Source organism: Dermacentor albipictus, chromosome 4 (genome assembly GCF_038994185.2).
Source record: "Dermacentor albipictus isolate Rhodes 1998 colony chromosome 4, USDA_Dalb.pri_finalv2, whole genome shotgun sequence".
Lineage (NCBI taxonomy): Eukaryota > Metazoa > Arthropoda > Arachnida > Ixodida > Ixodidae > Dermacentor > Dermacentor albipictus.
This window is the reverse complement of record NC_091824.1, coordinates 156,108,168-156,125,350: the sequence shown is the minus strand read 5'-3', so window position 1 is coordinate 156,125,350 and position 17,183 is coordinate 156,108,168. Positions and strand designations below refer to the sequence as shown.

Genomic DNA, 17,183 nt, shown 5'->3' with positions numbered 1-17,183 from the left:
AGCTAGCTGGTCATAAAATTACCCAAATCTTTCTGGATGTTGTATGTTCGAGCAATATTTTATTACACTTTTGTTCAAAGTTTGTTATGAGCGCCGCCAATTTAAAACCCTTTCGAACGAACACAATTACTCCTATCGAAACGTTGGCCAATCTCTCTGAGGTACGTTATCCCTGTTTATAACCTTTATACCTTTCGAAACTCATTGAAATGTTTCGAAATGGTCGGCTTCACCGCGCGGAGCAGCAGTCGATACTATTACATTAAAAGCTTCTTGCAGCTAAATTTCGACATGTGTGTTTCTGACGAATGGCAGGCCATGGAAATACTGATTTGAAGCATCTCGCACCAGACGAAATATTGGCGTTTCCAACTAGTTTGCAGCTGGATAATATTGAGACAGTCCCCGTAATGTTAGAACATTTTAGCCTTACCAGACTTGACACACAAACTCAGACCTTAGAGACGTAGGCAAACCAACGGCGACGCTAATGCATTATGGAGAGCTGAAAATTTTCTAAGCGGACACCAAGCATGTGAAACTCCCGAGAAATACCTTTTCAACGTTCCACGTGATATTTGCGCTGAGGACCGCCTAGTTCGTTGACATTCCAGCCGTCATAAACAAAGCACAGACACAGCGATAACCGCACTGAAACTAGAACACTATACACTACGGGATTTGTGCAGCTTTACCGACAATATATGAAGTCTCCTTTGGAAACCGTAAGAAAGTAATATTTCAGAAGGCCGCCTGTATTTCAACAAATTTCAGTTAGCAACGTCGATAGCGCACGCCCTTGATTAGCATGCCTATTTACGGCTCTTAGTCGTAGCACTTTCCTACATTATAGCAGAATGTTGGTGAGGATAAAAACATGCCTATTACGCAGCAGTAAATTTACTAATAAGTGTCATAAATACGCATGTTATTAGATGGCCATACCATCTCGACGTAGCTAACTGAAATTTGCTGCAATTCAGGTGGCCTTCTGGAACACAATTTTTTAGATGGCGCCCATTGACTTACGCTAGTGCATTGCGATGAAGTTCAACAAACAGCCGCCGTCGTAATGCCCGATATCCCGGGTAATGTCACTGAAACTGCCCTTTCTCGACACTTGCCAACATGCCGCCACACGGTACTTTCCCTAGAGCCACTAAATGCCACCGCCATATCATCGTACCTCGCCCACACTGACCTTCCATATATGCCCCCACAGGCCATGTTCAAAATATTGGGCCTGCTCTATCCAATCAGAATTTCCGAGAAATTGCGGATGCATGCCATTCGTATCAGAGGTCATCATCATGATCAGACTATATTATGTCCACTGCAGGATGAGCGCCTCTCCCTGGGTTCTCCAATTAGCCCGGTCCTGCGCCAAGCGATTCCCACTAGTGCCCGCGAATTTCCTCATTTTATCACACCATCTAGTCTTATGCCGTGCTCGACTGCGCTTCCCTTCTCCTGGCACCCATTCTGGGATCCTAATGATCCACCAGTTATCTAACCTGCACAATACATGACCGGCCCAGCTTCATTTTTTTCACCTAATGTCAATTAGAATATCGGTTATACCCGTTTGCTCTCTGATCCAAACCGCTCTCTTTCTCTTAACCTTATGCCTAGCACTCTTTATTCCATCGCTCTTTGCACGGTCCATAACTTATTCTAAGCTTCTTTGTCAGTCTCCAAGTCTCTGCCCTATATCAGTGCACTGGTAAAATGCACTGATTATAGGCCATCATTTTCAATGATAATGGTAAGCTTCTAGTCAGGAGCTGACAATGACTGCCGTATGCGATCCAACCCATTTTTATTCTTCTATGAATTTCCTTCTCATGATCAGAGTTCCCTGTGATTAATTGACCTAGGTAAACGTACTCCTTCACCGACTCTAGAGGCTGACTGGTGATCCTGAACACTTGTTCCCTGGCCTGGCTATTTATCATTATCTTTGTCTTCTGCACATTGTTCTTCAACCCCACATAAAACTGTATCCGTTAAAGTCCTCAATAATTTGTTGTAACTTGTCCACAGGGTTGCTCAACGGGACAATGTCATCTGCAAATCGAAGGTTGCTGATATTCGCCGTTGATCCTCACTCCTAAACCTTCCCAGCTTAATAGCTTTAGTCGGGCACGTACCTTCTCCGGCCTTTGAGAACCCAGGATTGTTCCGCAAATACATATTTCGCTATAATTCTTTCAGAGCTAATTCAACAAACGCTACTAGCAGTCGTTATTTTACACTTCCGCTTGTTTACTTGTTCGTGGCAGTGTTATTCCAGCGTTTCTTTCCTGCGTGAGTCCATTTGATGTGGTTCCTTGTTTGCCAAGCAAAGGAGAGGTGTATCTCACAGGCGTACCTGTGAGACACACCTTTCATTTCTTGTTAGCACATTTACGCGTGTTTATGGCGAATAAAATGCATTATTCAAATTTTTGCTAGTAAAAACATGTCACTCCCCCTTATTTGCAAAAAAAAAAGTTAAATAGGGTTGCCCCTATGGGGCAACCCTATGTAACTAGGCAACCCTATGCAACCCTATCGTGGCTGTTCGGGGTACTGTTCAGCTCAGTATAAAATTCTTCCGCCGCTTTCAATATACCTTCGAGATTGCTCATGATATTACCCCGCTTATCTTTCAGTGCATACATCTTGGTTTGTCGTATGCCAAGTTTCCTTGTCACTGATTTCATGCTTCGTCCATTTTTTACCACTTCCTCAGTCTTTCTCAGGTTATAATTTTGGATATCCCTTATTTTCTCCGTGTTGTTCAGCTTTGACATTTCCACGAATTCTATCTGATCTCATGAGCTTTCATTCGTGTCGTTTCATAATTAGTTGCTTTGTTAGTAGGGAGAGCTTACCTACTGAGTGCCTTGTTACCTTACCTCCCACTTAAATTGCTGCTTCCGAAGCCAGCCTAGTTCCGGTTTCATTCATTACCTCTATACCATCTTGATCTCTCTCTTCTTCGGCTGCATATTTTTTTGCAAGTACCAGCCTGAATTCGCCTGCTTTTACCCTTACTGCCTCTAGGTTGGCCTGTTTCTTCTTGACCAATTTTACTCGTTCTCTCTTCAAATTGATTTGAATCCTAGCCCTCATTAACCTGTGATCCCTGCACTTCACCCTACCTAACAATTTTAGATCCTGCACTACGCTCAGATCGGCAGAAAGTATGAAATCACTTTCATTTCTTGGTTCACCATTAGGGCTTTTCAAGGTCCACTTTCTGTTGCCGCGCTTCCTGAAAACGGTATTCATTATTCACAGCTTGTTCTTTTCTGCGAATTCTACCAGCTTCTCTCCTCTAGCATTCCTAGAATCGACTCCACTTTTGCAGTGAAGTCGCCCATTACTACAGTATACTGAGTTCGCAATTTTCTCACCGCGAATTGAACATCTTCATAAAGCTGATCTACTTCATAATCATCGTGACTGGATGTTAGAGCGTAGGCTTGTGCTACCTTTAATCTATACCTCTTATTAAGTTTGGTTACGACTACTGCTACCCTCTCAATAATGCTGTAGAATTCGTTAATGTTGCCCGCTATGTCCTTATAGATTAGGAATCCTACTCCGTATTGCTTCTTATCTGGGAGACCTTTATCCTTTATAGCAGAGGAAAAGGCAGTTAGTACTGTATAAGCCTCACCAGTTCCTCGAATCTCACTAAGGCCGATTATATCCTAAACAATGTCTGATAGTTCATCAAAGAGACCTGCTAAGCTAGGCTCATTCGACAGGGGTCGGGTGTTAAACGTTGCAACGGTCAGTTTTCATTGGCGGCCTGTCCGGACCCAGATATTCTTAGCACTCTCTGCTGTGTTACAGGTCTGACCAGCGCTTTGCTCAGGTGCTCCGCACGTGCGGGGGACTGATAGCCATGTGTTAATTATAGGAGTCATGAGGGACGTAGTGTCCCAGTGAAATCGAGGGTTCGACGGAAGCCCGTCTGGTCGGGATGAAGCATTGAAGAAGTAAAACGAAGGACACCGACCAACATAGAAGTACTAAAAAATGAAAGAAATCTAAAAGACGTTTCGGCTTCGCTACGGAAGATGCCTCTGGCGGACCTTTATGCCTTGCACATTATTAAACTTACCTCCTTCTTACTTCACCCCCATATGCTGTGGCTTGCATCTTTTTACTTTGATATACCAACCTCATAAACGAGATGAAAGGGGGTTAACCGAGGGGCCCAATTTTAGTTGTCATATCATGAGAAGCCAACAAACAAAGACGCCAAGGACAACATAGGGGAGATCACTTGTACTTGGTAACTAGGTTAAAGAAATGATATACTAATGGCAATGAAAGTGGATGAAAGAACAACTTGCCACAGGTGGGGAACGACCCCACGTCTTCGCATTACGCGTGCGATGCTTTAACCAATTGAGCTACCGTGGTGCTGTTTCCCCATCCACTTTCTTGGGTGCAGGTGGAGAACGTGGAATCGTTCCTCACCTGGGGCAAGTTATTTTTTATCCACTTTATTTGCCATTAATTTATTTCTTTAATCCAATCATTAAGTACAAGTAATTTCCCCTGTGTTGTCCTTGGCGTCTTTGTATGTTGACTTCTCATGATATGACGACCTCATAAAAGGTGCATGAAACATTCTAACAAGCCAACGCAGCAAAATCACATTGCTGACTTTAAAAAAAGGTAAGAGTAGGGAGGAGGGGGGCGCAGGCGTTCGATAATCTAAGCCTATCAACCTCTGTGCCGTTTGAGAGGGTGAGAGAGATAAACCTAATGAAGAAAGGAACGAACTCTCTCTCCCAATAAATGATCACAAGGTATAGTAGCAGACGCTCTGGCCATCATGAAGTATTCAGCGTGTCAAACTCGATACGAAAGAAAGCTTTGTACGCTGATATGGAGCAACTAACCCCGAAAGCTTAGCTATCTTTTAGCTCACGGAAATAATGCAAACACACAGCGTACAGCGGTGAACATGTCTTAGCGGGCTGTTGTCATTCTGTTCCTGTGATCGCGGTGAAAGTGGCCACTACAAGACAAAACATTAGGAGAACGGGAAAGGAGCACTCCGACCGGTCTCTTGCAGAGAATATTGCAGTTGCGGCCAGTATCGGTTTGCTTCCATACATGGATCGTTCCTTTCCGAAAGAGAGCCGCTGTCTAGCGGTCAGTCTGCGCCACTATAGCGTTTCTTTTCTCCTCGCTCGGTACGTACGTGAAACACGAGCTTTCTCTTGATCATCGGTTCACTGAGAACCGGCACGTCACGAACCATTTTATCACTATCGGTGTCTGGTCAAGCAAGAAGAAAGCACTCGTCCATCCGACGCCGCGAGAGCACGGCGCAGTAGCGACGGACGAAGGCGTTGCCGACGGTCGCTAAGAGAAAGGGAAGGGCCGAGTGAAAGCAGCCGGCGGAGGACTGCACCGTATACCCAATCTCGCAGAAACGATGCAGCGTCACCAAGGCAGAGCTTGCCTTTTCCAACCAGGGGCTGAGTTCACTATGTTCGCTGTTCAGATTGAAGAACGGCTTCGCGTTTGACCCGCCTTCCATGCACTGGCCGCTCACTGTAGGCAATCATTCGTCGTCCAAGGCGCCGGCCAGTTGTGAATCTTCGAAATCGCGAATAGTCAAGTGGGCTTTGGTGTTGGTGAGATCGCACTAGGTTCAACTTGCGAGACACTGCACAGTTTAGGGAAGAACGAACGAACGCGCAGCCGGCGATTTACCGGAGATGCCGCGCGTCTGCAAGGCGCTTCCAGTGGCTTCTGGCATCGTACGTGTAATCGAATTGTGGCTTCTCCAGAGGCAGCGGGCAGAGTGTGTTGCACTTTATACGTGCGGGTTCTTTCTGGCTGCAGCCAGGCAGCGCTTGAGAGAAATCGAGCGGAGCCACAAGCGACGAGGCGAAGAAAGGGATAAGATCGAGGACGCCTTTCCTGGGACTTCGAGCATCGCTACCTCCTCCAGTGTTGCGCAGGCAGTTGTTTTTCAAATATGAGTCGGAGAATAGTGCAAGTTCCTGCGTTAAGATATTCTCGAAGTTTCAATTTCATGGCTATGAGCGCCGCCAATAATCTTTCTTTTTTTCTGTTCCCTTGTGCATCGGTGAAGTGCAAGCCCGTCGGCACGTGTGGGCTGCTGCCAAGCACGACGCAGCGTCATCGGCCCTGGCTTCGATGCCGGACGGGCTTTGTTGAGTTAACCCGCTCACCACTCTGTTTTTCCTGCAAATAAAATCTGACTCATTCTTGTAGTAACGTTCTGCTTTCGAGCGCGAGTTAGAGAATTTTACTCCCAGCCGTGGTGGCCACGTTGAGTGGAACTGTCCGTGAGGAACTATATAACCTAGGCCTTATATATTGCATGCATTGATTAGAACCTTATTTATTCTATCATGTATATCGCATTAGAGTCCTATTCGAAACAGTATTTTGCACTTATTTGCATTTCTGCTAGAAGTGCATGTACTGCTCGGACACACTGCAGTCCACAGTATTATTAGATAAATAAATTCCTATGGAGATTAATGCAAAACGATTCTCATGTACCGTGTTTCTTGCGCACGTTGAAAAACCTTATTGGTCAAATTTAGTCTACAGCTCTCCCCTACGACGTCCCTTATCACACATTGTGCAGTTTCGCGAAGTTAAACTCTAGAATTGTTTTTTTTTCTATCTCACTCACTCACTCACTCACTCACTCACTCACTCACTCACTCACTCACTCACTCACTCACTCACTCACTCACTCACTCACTCACTCACTCACTCACTCACTCACTCACTCACTCACTCACTCACTCACTCACTCACTCACTCACTCACTCACTCACTCTTCATGCGCATATAACAACGCAACGCAGAATAAAACTAAAGGAAGGCCCATCGTCGTCGTTACTGTCCTACCGTAGTCGTTGTACGTCACGCCATAGACTGCGTCATGACCTCGCAGTTCTGCCAGTGTCTTGGTCGTGATCGTCGTGGCTGGTGTCATGCACTGAATACTTTGCCTTAAAAGGACGTCAAAGCTGCCACATGAGGTTGTGCTTTGTTCTTGTGTGATGCATTGTCTGTAAAAGCGTTAGAGTGCACGCAAAGCGCAGAAAAAGCAACGGAGAGGACGCAGTGCAGCGCTTTGCTTTGCTTGTTTATTTTTTCTGCACTTTGTATGTGCCGTTACACTGCTACCAAGATCTTGGTTACCAGTAATGTATGAAATATTGCCTGAAATGCAATAATACCTTCAATACAACATTTATAGTTCGACATTTATATTAACAAAGGCCAGGCAGTACGCTACGCTGTAAAAATATTACAATAAATCACAGGAAATATGTTCACAGCTCCAAGGCATTTGACACTCAAAAGGACGGAGAGCTGTCATTTTGTAAGATGCATACACCACGACGCACTGCACATGGCAGCCAATTAAATCGCATTATAATCACGAGCAATTTCTTCATTTTTCGTGTGGTATTCGCGGCTCTTACGTGGTATGTGGTATTTGTGGTCTCACGGCGGTTGCAAGGGTTTTCCGGAATGGCACAGAAATGTTATCAAAAATGATAAGAAAGACTTAAAACGACGGCTGGTTTTTGCAGTGCAAGCACACCCTTATGAAATTCTTTGTCTAACGATAAGCCAGAGAAAGAAGCACTCGCATTGTGCGACTACATCTGATGCTGTTCAAAGGGAAATATTTTCAAGGGTGGTTTTTTCCCGTTAGGCTAAAATGATAGGTAGAATACCACTCTATATCTCCTTACCAAATTAAAATTGATTTTCTAAAGAATTACCGTACGCACAGAGCCCAATTCGCTCAGAAAGAATGGGCACAGTTTATGCGAATGCAAGCTCGGACATGTAGGGAAACTGTATAGTTTCACCATAGTTACAATACGCCGGGACGTTTCCGTCCATTCGCCGTGGTACGCGAAAATGTCTGCCCATGGTTTAGGATGTGCGATGTTATAACCACCAGCAGCAGCTTCCCTGAAGCATTGATAGGCACTTGATAGCCAAGCGCTTGGTAAGGGGATTGATTGTACCATGTTGCCCGATGGCTGTCCGTCGGTGGGATTCCAACTCAGCCCCTCCCTCATCCGTAAGCATTACTGAAGTTTCTCAAACCGACTCGCTACAGTGACGTTGAGATGGGCAGACCCACATGCTGACACTGCCAGTGCCTCCCTCCCTTTCTTGCCGTTTCTCACCGTTCCTTAACCCCCTTCCCGTTGCGTACCACTGGCGAATCTGGTTCACCTGTCTACATTTTATTTCTCTCGTTCCTCCTGTTTTACAGGGAAGCTGTATACCTCTACCGTCCAAGGAAATTTTCGTGTCATTGTAAGCCGATCCCGGTGAAGGTGCAATGCCGGGCCGACCTGCGGCGGAGGTGAAGGCGGCGTTAAGCAGTCCCCAAACATGGGCCGATCCCGAAGATAGTGCCATGCTGGGCCGACCCGCGGCGTAGGGCAAGCAGCTATGAAGCGCACCCCATACGTGGGCCGATCCGGAAGATAGTGCAATGCCGGGCTGACCCGCGGCGGTGGTCCAGTTCGCCATTAAGGGGCCCACACACAGCTTCGCTGGTCATCCTTCTTCACAGAGTGGAAGGCCACAGATATTTTTCCTGCCTCCTACAGTGCACGAGGACAAACGCAGGGGTGGTGAGGATTTTCGAGCGTCTCTCTGCTCCCGCCTTTGTGAACTACAAAAGCGTAGTATTTCATGTATGACTTTCAAGGAGATAGGCAATCGAATAACCAGACAAAACGACAATTTTGCTTGCGGCTCAAAGTGTTTCTATGCGGTAGGAGTACTCTACAAAACAAATGCGGATTCTGAAAGCGGCACACGTACCAGCGCAGGGAATCGTACCCGATAAGCTTGCTTAGCAACAACGTAAATCTGGTCGCGTTAAGCAGAAAATAGTGGCGCATGAGAGGAACCGCAGCTTGCAAAACAGGGAAGGGTGTGCAATGCGCTGTCACTCAAATGCTGCCTGCGGTGTAAGTGCTCTATGGATCACAATGACTCGTTTTCTAACTTTCTAATCCGCGTGCGTGTTTCCCCAATTATGTTGAAGTAAGAAAAGTAAATGTTTAGGCTGGCGAATAGGCAGAGCGAGGGCACACAGTTGAGAGGTTCAGCAGCTCTGCGGTAGAGCACGAGGTGATGGGGCTCGATTCCCGCTCTCGTAGTAGTCTACGGCTCTATGACTGATACAGTTGAACGCGCCAAGGCACTGTAATAAACATTTTATTCAAAAGCTATGATTTTACTTTAACCACTGTGGTTTTTCTTTTCCTTTTATATTGTATGACAAAAAGTAAATTGTGACGCACCATGCGGTGAAGCCTGCTCCTTGTCTTGTGAAAAGCTAGCGTTTGGCACATAAGCTTCTGTGCTTCTTTAAGGTGCACACCCAAAGCTTTTTTACAGTCTGGTCGCTTTTTAATGCGGCCGCCATGGTTTGTAATCGATATTCTGAACTCGTGCTTCGCAGCACAAGCCACTGAGCCACCACAATTGGTTACATCGTAGCGTTTTACGCCTCACAGATCCATCAAGGTTGAATGCCAAGATGCTTAATACATGGTAACAGCCGAAATGTCACTGATGCTATATTTAAAAGCAGTGTACGAAGTTTTCTTACTCCACTAGCCAAAACAACGGATAAATGCTGAGTGTGCACATGGATGTCCTTGATACATTTTTTTTGCTACAACAGCAGTCAAGCACTCAAAATGATGTGATGTTGCTATCGGCCGTTCCCGCCCACAACAACGTCCGGTCACAGATAACGTGATTATGGTCAACGAGCCGACGGCCCCGTCAAAGTTGTTCTGATAGCGGGTATTGTATGGCCACCACTGGAGTACTTCGGTCAGGAAAGGTTTGGGCAAATAGCCAGGGTACGGTCCTTCGCTTGACAGCTGCCCCAATTGGCACGTCCATGCCCGAGGCGGGGTTAGTAAGCTAACCCCCCAATCCCTGTTTGTGCCCAGTGATGTGCATGTGTTTCTGACAAAGCTCCCTTTGGAGAAAGAAGGCAACATACCTCCGAATTTGTGGGACCTGAGGTCTTCGGTCTGCTGACGCCGGATTGTGAGAGACGAATCAACAATGACCCCGCAGGGGATAAAAAGAGCGACGGACAGCGGGAGTGATCAGCTCCTACAACTTCTTCATGAACTCATTTTGTTGAACGACTTTGAATTTTTTGCGAATATGTAATATAAACTTGTATGTAAAACACCGTGAATATCCCCAGGCCCCGCCCCAAGTTCCCTTACCCCTACACAAGCAAATATATTCCACATTTTCGGACCCCCAGTCGCAACAATTCTTTGACAGTCCATTCTTCCATTTCTTTACACTGACGAGGACCGTTGTCGTTGACGTTAATTTTTTGTCTCCCAGATTCCCCATGATTCACCATCACCGTAGCAGGAAGAAAAAGAAAACTTCGTCCCCGATGCCTACCACTGGGATTCGAACCTAGGCCATGACAACAATGCCCATTTCAGTGTCGGACATGCTACCCACTGCGCCACCGCGCAATTTATTTCTCTCCCTTTCATGAAAATATGACTAATGTCATGCGAACATTATTTACATTACATTTGGACACACACAAAACAAACAACCGCGCACATGCTACGCAGTCCAATCAAACTTTAAAAATCGGGCCAACTAAGACACGCATCCAGATGGGAAATCCACTCAGTGATGGTAACAAAGGTTACAATCACACTACGCATTTGTACAGCCTCTTCTTCAAAGCTAGACCTTGTCGAACGATGTGGTTCGGCATGTCTGGCGATCATGCGGCTTCTCCCTAACGAATACGACCCTAGTAACAAACTAATTATATGATGTATTACTGAATGCCTTTTAGAAAGGAGGGAACCGGCTACCGTAAGATGCGAGAAGAAGTTCTGTTTTGATTGTTCTTTGTAAAATGTCCTAAAAATAAAATACGTCAGGAGAAAAATAAAACAGTGTTCTATTGTATCAGGTTGGTTGCAAAGTCAATACAATTTGCATTGCAGGGTACATATACTACTTTTTCATGGAGTCTTGTTTTAACTTGCAAGGTGCAAGTGTGCCGCTTAAATCAGCACGTTTTCGCTGCAGGTGGTTGTACACGTTCAACGGACAGGGCGAAGAACACCTTCCCCAGAGTGAGACAAATATGGATTTCGGTACATAACTCAGGCAAAATGTTATGTACTAGTGCTGCATCAACGAAAGACAAATATTGTAGAATGAGTTTCTCTTTTAAAATGAAATCATTTCTTTTTTACAGATAAATTGCTTTTAGGAAGCACCCTAATTTCTCGTGATAAAAAGAAAAAAGAACGTGAGAAGCAAGACTGTGCTCGGTTAACCAAAACGAGGAATGAAGGCCGGACGTTTTTGAAGTGAGATTGTCTGTACCAGTGGCCTTCACTATGGGTGAATCCTGCTGCTGCAGCAATTCAGTTAAGAGCACGAGGACTCGCGGGAGGTTGCTGTCTTATTTTTCCATGTAATCCCAGGGTCTTACATACCTAATTTTTCCGCATTTGGAGCTGAATGTTCATGCGCCTGCTAATCACTGACAGATAATAAGCTGACGCGAAATGAAGTAGTCCAAAGGCATAGTCGCAAAATAAATGATGCCACAATCGCTCGACGGCAGCGCTAAACTAAGGAGCAGCAACACGAGTGAACCGCACGTGAGTCATGGGTAGAAGAGTTGCGTAAGAAGGCGATAGCTCGCAATACGGCACCGCAATGCGTAGTACACAGGAAAGCAGTGAAAGCACCGCAGGCTGAAAGTATTCATTCCGCTCAGCCTAGATTAATTTCAGCGGACCGTGACAGTCTCTCGGAGTTTGGGAAAACTTGGGTGAAAACCCCCGTTAAATTATTGCGTTAGCGAAACCGCGGTGTCGGTTGTTGCTTCCGAGCACTCGACCTGATTGCCGCCCTGTCGGGGGGTGGGGGGGGCAGGGGGGAAGGAATCAACATTTTCCACGTTTAAGGCACTCAAGCGTGATGGAACGCCGCTTAGAAGAAAGTGTTCGCGGTGGCGTCGTAAACTGCAGGAATGCGGCTTCTCCTACTTCTGTTTTGGTTTTTTTCTGCTTTCACTACGAAGCTAACAAAATACGCACAAGCAACATATACCAGTTACTATCTTTCTCGGTGGCATCTCAGCGCTCTCAAGTTTCCGAATCCCTGGTTCTTTCACAGCTCTGGTGGTTTCCGCCGCTTTCACTGGCACCGGGTGTTAAGAAAAATATTTGCAGACAGAATAGCAACTAATTAAGGGGGAAAGTGCCGAGTACGCCGATAAGTATCGGCGTGAAAAAAATTAACGTTAGAATGCTCATGGCAACTTTTCATCTCGCTCTATTTCTTCGGCATCACATAGTTTGATGTCGTTTGGCAGACATTAATATGAGATGGCATGTTATTTGGAAGCTTATTTTTATTTTGTCGCTAGGAACATAGCATATGAGCATATGAGCCTAACTTGAGTGATTAATGAGTGTTAACCAATGGCAAGGCACACTCGGTGAGATTGCGTATCTCACTCACAAAAGTTTGCACCGAATATATATATATATATATATATATATATATATATATATATATATATATATATATATATCTTACTCTCATTTCATGTCATTTCATTTTATTACCTTAAAGACCCCATTCGGTGTATTACATAAGGGGTGGTTAACATGCGAAGATAGGAAAAGGCAGGTGTTACATTGAAATACAAGTTTCAACAGTTTCTAGAAATTGTGAATGACATGCGATGGCAGCGACATTCATGGGTAGGTCGTTCCAGTCCTTGGCAGCTCGAGGAAAAAATGATGATTGAAAAGTGACAGTTCGTGTTCGAGGACGAGAAACTTGGAGTTGATGGCTGGTGCGCTGTGACATGCGTGAAGATGATGGCGTGACGTAAGGTGGGCGGCTTAGTGAGCTGTAAAAAAATTTGTGATAAAGAGAGAGCGTTGCGATGCGACGACGAAAAGCAAGAGATGCCAAGCTATATTGTGCCTTTAAGTGTGAAACGCTGATGTTATATGAATGTGAAGAATGGATGAATCTAGTCACACGATTCTGAACCGACTCGAGTGCATTGATGATATATGTTTGATGAGGGTTGCAGATGGCGGCGGCATATTCCAGTTGTGGCCTGACAAATTATTTGTATGCGAGTAGTTTGACGTGCTGTGGAGCATGACGAAGATGACGCCTCATGAACCCAAGGGACTTGTTTGCTGACGAGATTACGTTAGTAGCATGTGCATTCCCGGAAAGGTCGTGGGACAGGGTTACGCCTAAGTACTTATAGGTTAGAACTGATTCTAGTGGGACGTTTGCAATTGTGTAAGTAGACAGATGAGGATTACGACGGTGGGAAATTGAAATAAATTTGCACTTGTTAGGGTTCAAGGTCATTTGCCAATGGTTACATCAGCCCTGCACGTTATTAAGGTCATTCTGGAGAGATGCTTGGTCAGAGATGTTAGTCACAGTACGATAAATCTCACAGTCGTCAGCGAACATACGAATAGGACAAGATACATGCAGCGGAAGATCGCTAATGTATATTAGGAAAAGAAGCGGTCCTAAGACTGAGCCTTGAGGGACACCTGAAGTGGCAGGGAGGGGTTCGGAGGAGACGTTATTGACAAAGACGAACTGGGAACGATTAGTAAGGAATTCTTTTATCCATTGTACTACAAGAGGATCCAAGTTCAATCTAGATAATTTTATTAGCAAGCGGTTATGAGGCACTGTGTCAAAAGCTTTAGAGTAGTCTAGAAAGATTGCATCGGTTTGAACGTTTTTATCAGGATTAACGTGGAGATCATTAAGGAAGATAGCTAGTTGTGTTCATTAGGTTACGAGAGTCTCGAATCCGGCAACATTGACGCCTGCAGGCAGCATGCAGACGTCAATGTTTATCGAGCAGTCGCCGTCACGTAAACAGGTCACGTACTTGAGACGCCTGCTGCAGAAAAGATATTGCCCATCCGCCGCCAAGGTTTCTGAATGGTGGCGCTAGCTGACACTGCCAGCGTTGAGACCCGCTGCGAGTATTTCCTCCCAGCGGGTCTAGATTCCGGACTCGCGCTTGTCAGCGGCCTTCATGGTATTGATGGCTCATTTTTTGGGGATGGGAGCGACTACTATGTTCCCTAGCACTTCATTTGGTAGAACCGTTAGATCTTCGTTTGTGTACTGCGGGCGCTGAGGGAAGCCCAGTCTCCTTAAGATTTTACTGCTCGATGAAGAGCAGAGAAATCTCCCGTTGCGACATCCACAAGGCCACCCACAGTTTAACTAAGGTATTATGTAGGCCTAAAGCTAGTAGCCCTTCATTGGGTGCCCCATTTGGGGGACAAGTGTCGCCTTGTAGGATGCTCTTATGGCGTCTGCCTGCCTGGGCTCATGGTAGGGTAGAATACGTTAGCCGGCTCACTACGAGGGCCAGTGTGAGTCTCAGTGTCTCGGTTTCTGGAAAGCCTCTCCTATAAAAGGTGACCCCATGTATCATAGGGTATATTTATTTTATTGTCACGTGATTGGTTAGAAACGACTTGATATAGTTGTATCTATTCGTGCCACAACCTATCTCGTTTCATCCTGATAGGATGATGTCATGCGCCATTGTGTCAAAAACGTTTCGGGATCCAGTGCCTGCACTGGGTGCTTTCTTTCTTGTGGTATGTTGTTTATCACCAAATCCTTTAGTAATACGAAAATACCCGAGGTGGACAGGCTCTCTCTGAAACCGAACGTGTCTCGGGGAAACATTTTGATCGCTGAGGTGGGCCCTTATGGTACGTCCACACTAGCGACAAAAACGCGCGCGACACAACGCGCGCGGCGAGCGGTGCTGTCGCGCGCGGCAAGATTCACGAAAAGTGGCAGCAACGCGCGGCAAACGCGCGAATGGGTGCGAGACCCATTTTTCGCGGCAGACGCGAAACGTCCACCAATCAGAAGCGAGCCGCTTTACGAGCCGCGCTGTTGTGGCGCCACCTGTCGCATAAGCAAAGAATCATAATCTATGGGCTCTGAGACTGAACAGTGACACGCGCGCCGTAAAATCTCAGAGGCCATTTCCAGTCAAGGGGGCTGTTTTTGTTAAGCCTTACCACACCGCCACTGAGGCGTCGACGAAGAATTCGCCTCGCAATGGAGGCGTTTTTGGAAACCGTTCGCGGGTATGCGTACCTCTATGATAAATCGAGCGTCGGACAAGGAGCTGCGCGCCAACCGCTGGCACATTATGGACAGCAGTTTGGCATGACAGGTGAGTAATTGGTGAAGGTGGGGAAGCAGAGTGTGCGCCTGGCCCTCAGTGTCCCTGTACCGCACTCAAAACTTTCTCGTCCGCTGTCTGGCACGTCGGCGTCGCACAAGTAAAGAACAAACAAGTATTATAGTGTTCACAGTCACCAGTAGCTCCTCGTCCGTATCCGACATGCCTGAGCGTGGCCGGCAGTGGCGCTAAAAAACACCAACACTTCCGATAGAAGACGAAATGGGCAGAACGGAGAGCGCGTTGTCGCGAGAAGTATCGAATGGAACGAGACAACGCGGGACTCCACGGGCCGCTGCCGCGTGCCGCAAAACGCGACTGTGGACTTGCCCGCACGCGTCTGCCGCGCGGGCGCTTGCCGCGTGCGGCGTGTCGCGCGCGTTTTTGTCGCTAGTGTGGGCGTACCATTAGTCGCGATTGTATTACTCTTTCATAGCGTTTTCCAATGCATTACGTGAGAGATACTGGTCGCAGGGATTGTAGTAGGGCTTTCTCTGGTTTCGCAATTAGGAATATTTTTGCTGCCTTCAAGGTCTGTGGAAGTGTACGGGAATCCTAGATTTCCTCATTAAAGAAAGAGAGAGAGAAAATAACGCAGAAAAAGGCAGGGAGGTTAACAAGAGGTAGTTCCGGTTGGCTACCCTGCGCAGGGGGAAGGGTTAAGGGGTATAAAAAGAGAAACAGTGGAAGGGGGAGATAGAAAGAAAGAGAGACAAGCACGAACAAAGCGCGTACACTACAGAGCAGTAGGGGGTGGCATTCTTAGATTCGGTCGTGAAGCCCCGTAGACCGCAGGAACCTTAATAACGCGAGTAAGGCCTTCAACGCTGTTCTTTCGGAGCATTGGCCTAAAGCTTTTAGTTCTGATAGTGGACGATTGTTCAACTGGTCCAATACTCCGCACATCACTTGTCTCTGAGCACTTTATCGCGGGCAGACACAGATAATATGTGCGAGCGTCTGGTCGATGTTGCATGTGTCGCACATGGGGCTGTTGGCCATTCCAAAGAGAAAAGCATATGAATTCGTAAAGGCAACGCCTAGCCACAGACGGTAGAGTATGGTCTCCACGCCGTGGTAATCCAGGCGGGACGGGCATCCGTATGACCTGAGACAACGAACGCAACCGACACATGGTGAAAACATTTGAGTCCCACAGGGGCAAAGTACAATCACGGGACTCATTAAAGACTCATTAAAGAAATTGCTGAATTCTCTATAAGTTCAACGCTCATATTTCTCATCATCGTGTTCGTTATTTGATCCGGTCCTGGAGCCGTATTCAGCCTTGCTGCCTACACTGCCGCGAAAACTTTCGCCTTCATTATTTTTTTAATCTAGCGTTTTCGTGTTCTCGTCAATTATATTCCAGGGTGCATGGAGGGAACTTCTCATTTCCGATAGATCACGTTATTAGTGCCTGAAAGAGCTCCTGGTTTGTTTCTCCGTAATCACTGCTGATTCCTGAGGAATCACACTGATTCCTCATATTTCAGGCACATCTTTTCAAGCGTTCCGCAGGGTAATATTTTGTTACCGCTACTATTCCTACTGCATGTTAATGACATCGTCTGCTTAAGCAAGCTCCCAACATTTCTCGTTTACGCAGATGACGTGTGTTTATTCTTCAGAGCCGCACATTTGTCAGATGTTGAGCAAAAAGCCTCACAATTGTTTACACTCTCTTCTAGAATGGTCTAGATACAATATTTAAAAAATAAACATTGAAAAAGACGAAAGCGGTGCTTTTCAGATCTCGCAATAAGCTGTCTCATGTACCGCCACTTTCTTTTGGAGGGGTTTGTCCCTCATCCAAATGGTTCCAGCAGTAAAA

General features: G+C 46.1%; 1 protein-coding gene across 1 annotated transcript in view; it reads left to right on the top strand.

Moving 5' to 3' along the window:
- The first annotated feature begins 8,587 nt into the window (after positions 1-8,587).
- LOC135903805 (uncharacterized) overlaps positions 8,588-17,183 on the top strand; it is an 85,325-nt gene continuing 76,729 nt past the window's right edge. The window contains exon 1 of the mRNA XM_065434224.2: positions 8,588-8,672. The gene's annotated coding sequence lies outside the window, so the exon portion shown is untranslated. The remainder of the gene's footprint in view (positions 8,673-17,183) is intronic.